Raw genomic sequence first — 7,651 nt, 5'->3', positions numbered from 1 at the left:
GGCTTGACACAAAGGTAAATTCTCTAGATATGCAACTATGTGAATTTACCTATATGACAAGGCTAACAACTAAGCAAGATATAGCTACACAATATATATGAGAGGTAATTGGATAGAGGTAACCGAGAATGGAGCACGCGGAGACACGGAGTTGATTCCCGTAGTTCCCTTCCTTTGCAAGAAGGTACGTCTACGTTTGGAGGAGTGTGGTTGCTACGAAAGCCAAACCAACGCCACGAAGGCTTCACTCAGGTCTCCTGTGAGCAACGCCACGAAGGCCTAGCCCACTTCCACTAAGGGATTTCCTCGAGGCGGAAACCGGGCCTTTACAAAGTTCTTGGGGCACACATCCACAACCAAATTGGAGGCTCCCAAATCTGTAACAACAACAACAAGAACAATATCAACTACAAACAACTAGGGTTTCTCAAAAGAGGAACTCTAGCAAAGGGGCCCTCAAGCATATGAGGGAGAAATGAGAATCGCTTCGGTGAGGATGTAGATCGGGGTCTTCTCCTTCGGATCTCCAAAGATCAAGAGCTTTGGATGGTTGGAGGAGAAGATCTTGTGAATCTTGTGTTTCTTGAAGTGGCTCTAATGGTGGATGAACTTGTGCAATGATTGAGCAACTTGTCCCAATGGAGAAGAAAGCTATTTATATGAGTGGGGCTTCAGATCTGACCGTTATGGATGTTTTTTCGTAAGACCGGAAGTTCCGGCCAGAGTGGCCGGAAGTTCCGGCTGGATGCTATCGCTCCAGAGCAGCAGACGGACTGAGAGTGGGCGGAACTAGGGCGGAACTTCCGGCGACCGGAAGTTCCGGCCAAGTTTCGGCCAACTTCCTGAATTTTGTGAAATGCATACTGGAACCATCTGCGAGTAAAATCGACGTTTCCGGAACTTGCCCGGAAGTAGGGCGGAAGTTCCGCTGGCCGGAACTTCCGGTTTCGCTGGCTGGAACTTCCGGCCTACTTCCGCCGAGCTTCTTCGTGGGAGGCGCTGGGATGCTGCTGACTGGAGCATCTGGGCGGAAGTTCCGCCAGCAGGGGCCGGAACTTCTGCCTGAAGTAAAAAGGCAGCAGAGTCTTCAGATCTGACATTCCATTCCACCAGCCATGTACATATAATGAGACCATGTACCCGTCTACATCAACACACATGAATAAATACCTATTGTTGACATCAAACACACAAAACCCCAAACCCAAAAGGGCGGGAAATGTTCTTTCACTCACGCAACGCCGCCTCTCACTTCCCATCATCTTCTCCAAAGCAAAAAACCCTCTCCCTCTCCTCTGCCGGCGATGGACAAGGAGAATGCGAATCCGTCCTCCGTCCTCGACGCCGTCCCCTCTAAGCACGGCGCCTCCGTCTTCTGCGCCGTCCCCTCTACGGCCGTCGCCGCCGCCGGTGCATTGGCGGCTCCCGCCGGTGCATCGGAGGCTGCCACCGGTGGCGGTCAGATCCCGCCGGAATGGGACCCCTACGAGGAGGTGCCGTACGTCTTTCCGGTGAACCCCTACGACACCTGCATGGAAGACCCTTGGAACGAGGTAACTACGGTTTGCTCCCTTGTTGTTCCCCTTCCCTTGCTTTTTCAACCCCTTTTTTTGTTGGTTCCATGATTACATGCCGATCTGTCGGTAGGATGAGTATTCTGTTAATATTTGCGCCGATTTTATTCCATTTTGATTCGATCCCTTCTTGATTTATGCAAGTAATCATGGGATCTCAATCAGTTAAGATTTGGGGTTAAGATTTGGGGTTCGGCCGTTCGGTTAATTTATGCAAGTAATCATGTGATCTCAATCAGTTAAGATTTGGGGTTAAGATTTGGGGTTCGGCCGTTCGGTTAATTTATTCAGATCTGGAATTTGTTTCTTTGCCTATGATAAATCATTGGGCACAAATTTGTACAGAGCGGGTTCAGCGAACCATTGCTGTGTACAAATCTGTTGTGCATGAGCCTTGGTTCGCTAACCCCATCCCTGTAGATATATAATTGTGTTCAATCTAACTGAGGCTGCCTCTGTTTTTCCTAACTTTGTTATGTTGCAACTCATTCACTCATAATTTCTGTTTGATATGGATCAGGTGTCTGGCAGCGACGTCGGCAGCGACGAGGAGGAATAGCACACCAAGGCTCGGCAGGTGCTGCGGAGGCTGCAGGTCGGCCAGTTCGCCTCCTACTTCGCCAAAGGTGTCTACAAGTGCCCCTTCTGCACTAGGAGACTCGGCGGCACCGACTTCAACTGCCTCCTCACACATGCCAAGGACATCGGAAGGACCTTCCCCAAGGTCGACGCGACGGTGAACGTCTACTCCTTCCGCGCCAAGCACAAGGCGCTCGGCATTCACCTCTGCAACTTCCAGCGGGTGGAGATCGCCGCCGGGCGCATGCCTCCGATCAAGCCCAAGGTGCCCAAGATCAAGGGACAGGGGAGCAATAACTAGAGGAGGAGCCAGATGGAGTAGGTGGAGTCCAGGACGTGTGCTGCTGCTGCAAAGCAGCTTTTTATTTTGTTGTTGTTAATATGTTGGTGTTGTCAAGAACCTAAGAACCTTATTTTGGCTGCTGTATGCAGCTTATTATCTACCTATTATCTATCCCTATTGTACTATACTTGATTGTTGGGCTCCCTTTATTGCTTAGATGTTTTTAGAGTGGACTGCAATCAAACTAAAAAGAGTGAACCTACACACTAAAACCTAGACTAGATACAAACTAAAGTAGATGAATTAAAGAAAAAACCAAAACATCTTATATACATGCACGGAGGGAGTACATATGAACCAAGATTGGTGAGGTCATTAATATGGACCAGAGGAAGTACTAGATTTGCTGCCATATTGAGCAAAAAACGAGGGCCAAAAGGAACAAATAATTGAAGAAAGACAGAAATGGAAGCTTCTCTAGATTTGATAATAGTTTGGTGAAAAAAGACAGAGAGAAAGAGGGGAAAAAGGTGCTCTTAAAAAGGGATATCCCAATTTGGGCCGAGAGAGACAGAACCCAGCTCCTGCTCACGTACAACCAAACGCGGTCTCGTCCTGTCCCACACGGTCCCTTTCTACCAGCCCCACGCGACGCGGCCCCACACGACGTGGCCCCACACGTCAGCACGGAACGGTAAACTAAACAGGAATCCTACCATCCGACCTCCTTCTGCGGGTTTCAGACAAGGGCCTGGGGAAAACTGAGGAAAAACTAAGGATCTGGGGAAAACTGAGTACAACTAAGGAACCGAGGGCACGAAAATAGAAAGCCCTTATTACTACTAGTTGAATGCCCATGCTTGCCACATCTCTTAAAAAATATACCACATTTAAAAGTTTAGAATTCCAAAAAACGTTAATATTGCATAGAAAATATGGCTACCTCCTTCTGCAATTATGGTGAAGATTTGTCAAGCATCAACTTCATTGGGATCCATTTTATGACGATGTCTCCTCTTAACCCCACTTGTCTTCCACCTTCACTAGTGTTGTGGATATACTTTATGGGTATATCAATGACGTGGTCTAGATCCGGCAAGCCCGGGTGGCCCACAGATGGTGATGGTGGCATATGGCCCATCGGGCGGCCCAGTTGCTGTTGATAGAAGATGGATGAAGTCTAGCCCAGGAACAGGAGCTGGATCTTAACCGACCTATGCAGGTAGTCGGATCCGTGAAGGCCCATGAAGTATCCGGATCCAATACGGCATATAAGGAAAGGTGGATCCTTGACGTGCACGGCAATGTAATATTCCGTAGTTAGGCATCTTGTATTCCGGATAGGACTCTCCGTGTAAACCCTAGATCCTGGCGCCTTTATAAGCCAGATCCCGGGAGCCTTAGAGGCACAACCACAACTCATTGTAACAACGCGAAAGCGCCCAGATAATTCCAGACAAGCAGCAGTAGGCCCTGTCATCGTGCAGGTGTTCCGAAGCTGGGTAAATCGCGTACCACCGTCCCGAGGATAATTCCAGACAAGCAGCAGTAGGCCCTGTCATCGTGCAGGTGTTCCGAAGCTGTGTAAATCGCGTACCACCGTCCCGAGGACTCTCCGCCCGATGGCCCCTACTTCTTCTTCCCCTCGTGAGGATCCCTCCTCTGAGGTACCGTCGAATAGGCAACGACAGTTGGCGCCCACCGTGGGGCCAACGGTGTCTGGAGGCCGGAACCGGCAGGGTTCCGCCATGGGAAGCTACGACGACTCCATCGCTGTGGGGTGTGTCCTTTACGCCGGGAATTTTCCGATCGTCCCTCAGGATGAGTGCTGGATTTCGGCTAGGACTGACCCCGTCAAGCTCTCCATCGTCCCAATCGACGACATTCACATCTTCATGGGCGAGACCGTAGATTCCGACGGAAACGCCCTGGTAAGTCACGCTGACGCGACCGCCGCTGAGCAGGATGCAGTCACGAAGATCCGATCTGAGACGCAGGAACTTCTTAAGGAAGATTCCGCCTTAGATCTGGAAATTTCAAAACCCACCCAATCCGCCCCTGAGCAGGAAATTACGGTGGAAAACCAATGCAGATCCGCCTGGGTCTCCCAAGTGTTAGAAAAGGAAAGGTGCCACTTCGTTCACTTCCTCGTGCATACCTCAGGAACCGCCCTTCTCAGGATGGAGCTAGACCCATGCAGGTTGAGGCTACCGGAGATAGCGACGCTCTGGATCAGCAAGAGGCTGCCGGAGACAGTGACTCTCCGGATCAGCAAGAGGATGCCGGAAACAAAGAAGAATCAATCCTTGGCAATCTAAGCCCAATTTCTGACGATGCTACCACCATGGACACAGAAGAGTACAACCGCCTTACGAAGGAGTTGGAGGATTCGGAGACAGCTGAGGCAGAATCCGCCCCGCCAAAGGAGGTCCTCGTGACCTTAACTGGGCTGGAGCAAGGAACTGACGCGGAAGCAACTCCGACCGACGCCGAGATTCCAGGCCCGTCCAATCCGGAAACTCCGCAACGGATGCGTTATCGCGTCGTGCCGGATCCTGGAGAAGGACGTGTCCTCGAACACGGGGAAGATATGTCCAGAGAAGAGCTCGCCAGGCAATCAGGCCAAGGTGCTATCGCAAACTCGGAAATCTTGACCAAGCCAATAACTTCGGAAGAAGTCGCGGACCCGGTAGCTCTAGAAGCTAAAAGAAGGGAACTGCTGGCCACCGCCGAAAGATTCGCCAACACCGCAGTAGTAATGCTGGGGGAACGGCAAGATGCAGAGGAAGTGATGGCGCAGGTCGAAGAGAAAGAATGAACAGCTGTAGAATACCTAGAGAAGGCCAAAGCCCTCCGACGGCGCTGGGAAACCATCATGGAAGACGCCACCAGTGAAGCAGACAGGATCCGTCAGGAAGCAATTCGCCCCCGCAAGATCAACTTTGCGACCCCCTTTGAGCATCAACCACTCCCAACTCTGAAGGACAATATGATGAAAGCTGCGGAGCTCTTGGCCAAGGACGATGAGGAAATCGACATCGCCCACCTCCGCACACTCGTAGCATCAGCAATGAAGCAACAGAGTAAGGCAGATACTTCGCGCAGGTTGGAATCCAACCCGGAACTATGTGTCTCCACCGCGCAGAAGGACACCTCGGGAAGGGAGCGTCGTGATGAAGAATCACGCACCGGATCCACGAAGCGTAGGAGAAGAACCACAGAACATCCAAATCCGATCTTGGTGCCCTCGAAAACACCTCCGACGGACCCAAACAAGGGAAAGGATCCGATGTACACTAGCAGGGACAAGTACCGGAACCCGTCACCTCCGCCCCGGACCCTGCATCCTCCTCCGCCACCTCGCCGGCGTAGTCCAGCCGGAAACACCAGACCCCATGGCCCGGTGGAATTAATATCTGCGACAACGTGGCCCCTCAGAGGAATTGGAACAAGGAGCGCACGGCGGAGCCGCGTCGGAGCCGGAACGAAGAGCGCGAGCCTGAGCCACGCAGAGGCCGGAATGAGGGAGGCGACCGCCATCATGGCGAAGGTAGCCATCGAAGCCGGAGCCAGCAGCCGGGTGCAGGGAGTCTGAAGGTGGAAGCAAAAGGTCTCATCGGCCCCCTCGCATATCTCCTTCCCCACCACCTAGTGGAGGGGGTGGAGGCGGAGGCGGAGGCCGGAGATCTCGCTCCCGCTCAAAGTCTCCCGCCCGCAACGGCCCGCGTGACACACGGGAACGTCTCAACGAATACAGATCTGAATACATTGGCCCAAAGTGCTTTGGCAGGATGATCCAGGAGGAACCAAAGCCAAAAGGCTTGAACCTCAAGCTAGCCGGAAACCTGAAACATTATGAAGGCAGTGAAAGGCCCAATACCTGGATCGAGGACTACTTCAACGCAGTCAGCTTTGCCGGAGGGACCCCCAATGTAGCCTGCTGCATGCTTCAGTTGTACCTTGTTGGTCCAGCTCGCACCTGGCTCAGCGATCTTCCGGAAAACTCCATCTTTTGCTGGTTCGACCTGAAGATCGCCTTCGAGAAACACTTCAGGGGCACCTACAAAAGACCTGCCACAACTAGCGACCTACAAGCATGTATCCAGAAGAAGAACGAAACCTCTCGAGCTTTTCTCACTCGGTGGTTAGCAATAAGAAATGAGTGCGAGAACGTAGATAACCGCACAGCTATGCACGCCTTCATAGGTGGCTTGCAGCGGGGAGGGCTGCTCCGGCACAAGCTAACTTGCCTGATCAATGAGAACAATCTAACCTTGGATGACATGATTGGCATCGCCAGCACTCACACCACCACTGATGACGATGCAGTTGGAGAGCTCACAGCCACAACCATACCCCTGCACCAGCAAAAGAAGAACCGTGATAACGGCGGCAGCAGCAACAACAAGCGGAAGAATCCCCCTGATAATCAGAAAAGCGGCGGATCCGACATGGTTGCCATGGCGTTCCAACGTGGAGGTCAAGGAGGCGGAAGAGGCCGCGGCCGTGGTGGCGGAGCTGGTAGGGGCCAGCAACGCGCTGACGAGGTCACCGCTGCTGGGTTCCGCGCTCCCCAAACCTACGAAGAGTACAGGGACATGCCATGCTTAGCCCATATGGATCCGGCTACTGGCAAGTCCTCCCACACTAACCGCAACTGCAAGTGGGTCAATGATCTAAAGGTTGATCCGGAAGCAGGATACAAGCGCGCTCGGAAACACCACCCGCGCGGCAAAGGAGGCAAGGGCAAGAACAAGGAGGGAAATTTCTGAGGCGATGGAAGAAGACGACGCTTAGCCGGATCCCAAAGAAGGTTCCGCAGCTAACAAATCCAACATCTTCGTCAAAAAGAGTGTTGGAGCATACCACACCTTCCTCGGAATTCCGATGGTCGGGGCCAACAAATCAGCCCTCCGGATCCTGAACGCCACGCTTCCGGCTGTGCCACAGTACGTCAAGTGGTCGGAAAACCCGTGCACCTTCAACAGGACGGACCATCCTACTGTCATCCCCAAAGAGTGCTATGCTTTGGTTGTGAGTCCCCGCATTGACGGGTTTGACTTCTCCAAGTGCCTCATGGACGGTGGAGCTAGCCTGAATATCATGTACCTGGAGACTCTGGAGAAGATGAACCTTACCAAGGAACAGCTCAAGCACAGGACCACTGAATTTCATGGTGTGGTTCCAGGTAAAAAGGCAAATTCTCTTGGCAGCA

This window comes from Lolium perenne, chromosome 3 (genome assembly GCF_019359855.2).
Source record: "Lolium perenne isolate Kyuss_39 chromosome 3, Kyuss_2.0, whole genome shotgun sequence".
NCBI classification, from domain to species: domain Eukaryota; kingdom Viridiplantae; phylum Streptophyta; class Magnoliopsida; order Poales; family Poaceae; genus Lolium; species Lolium perenne.
This window is presented reverse-complemented; position numbering follows the sequence as displayed.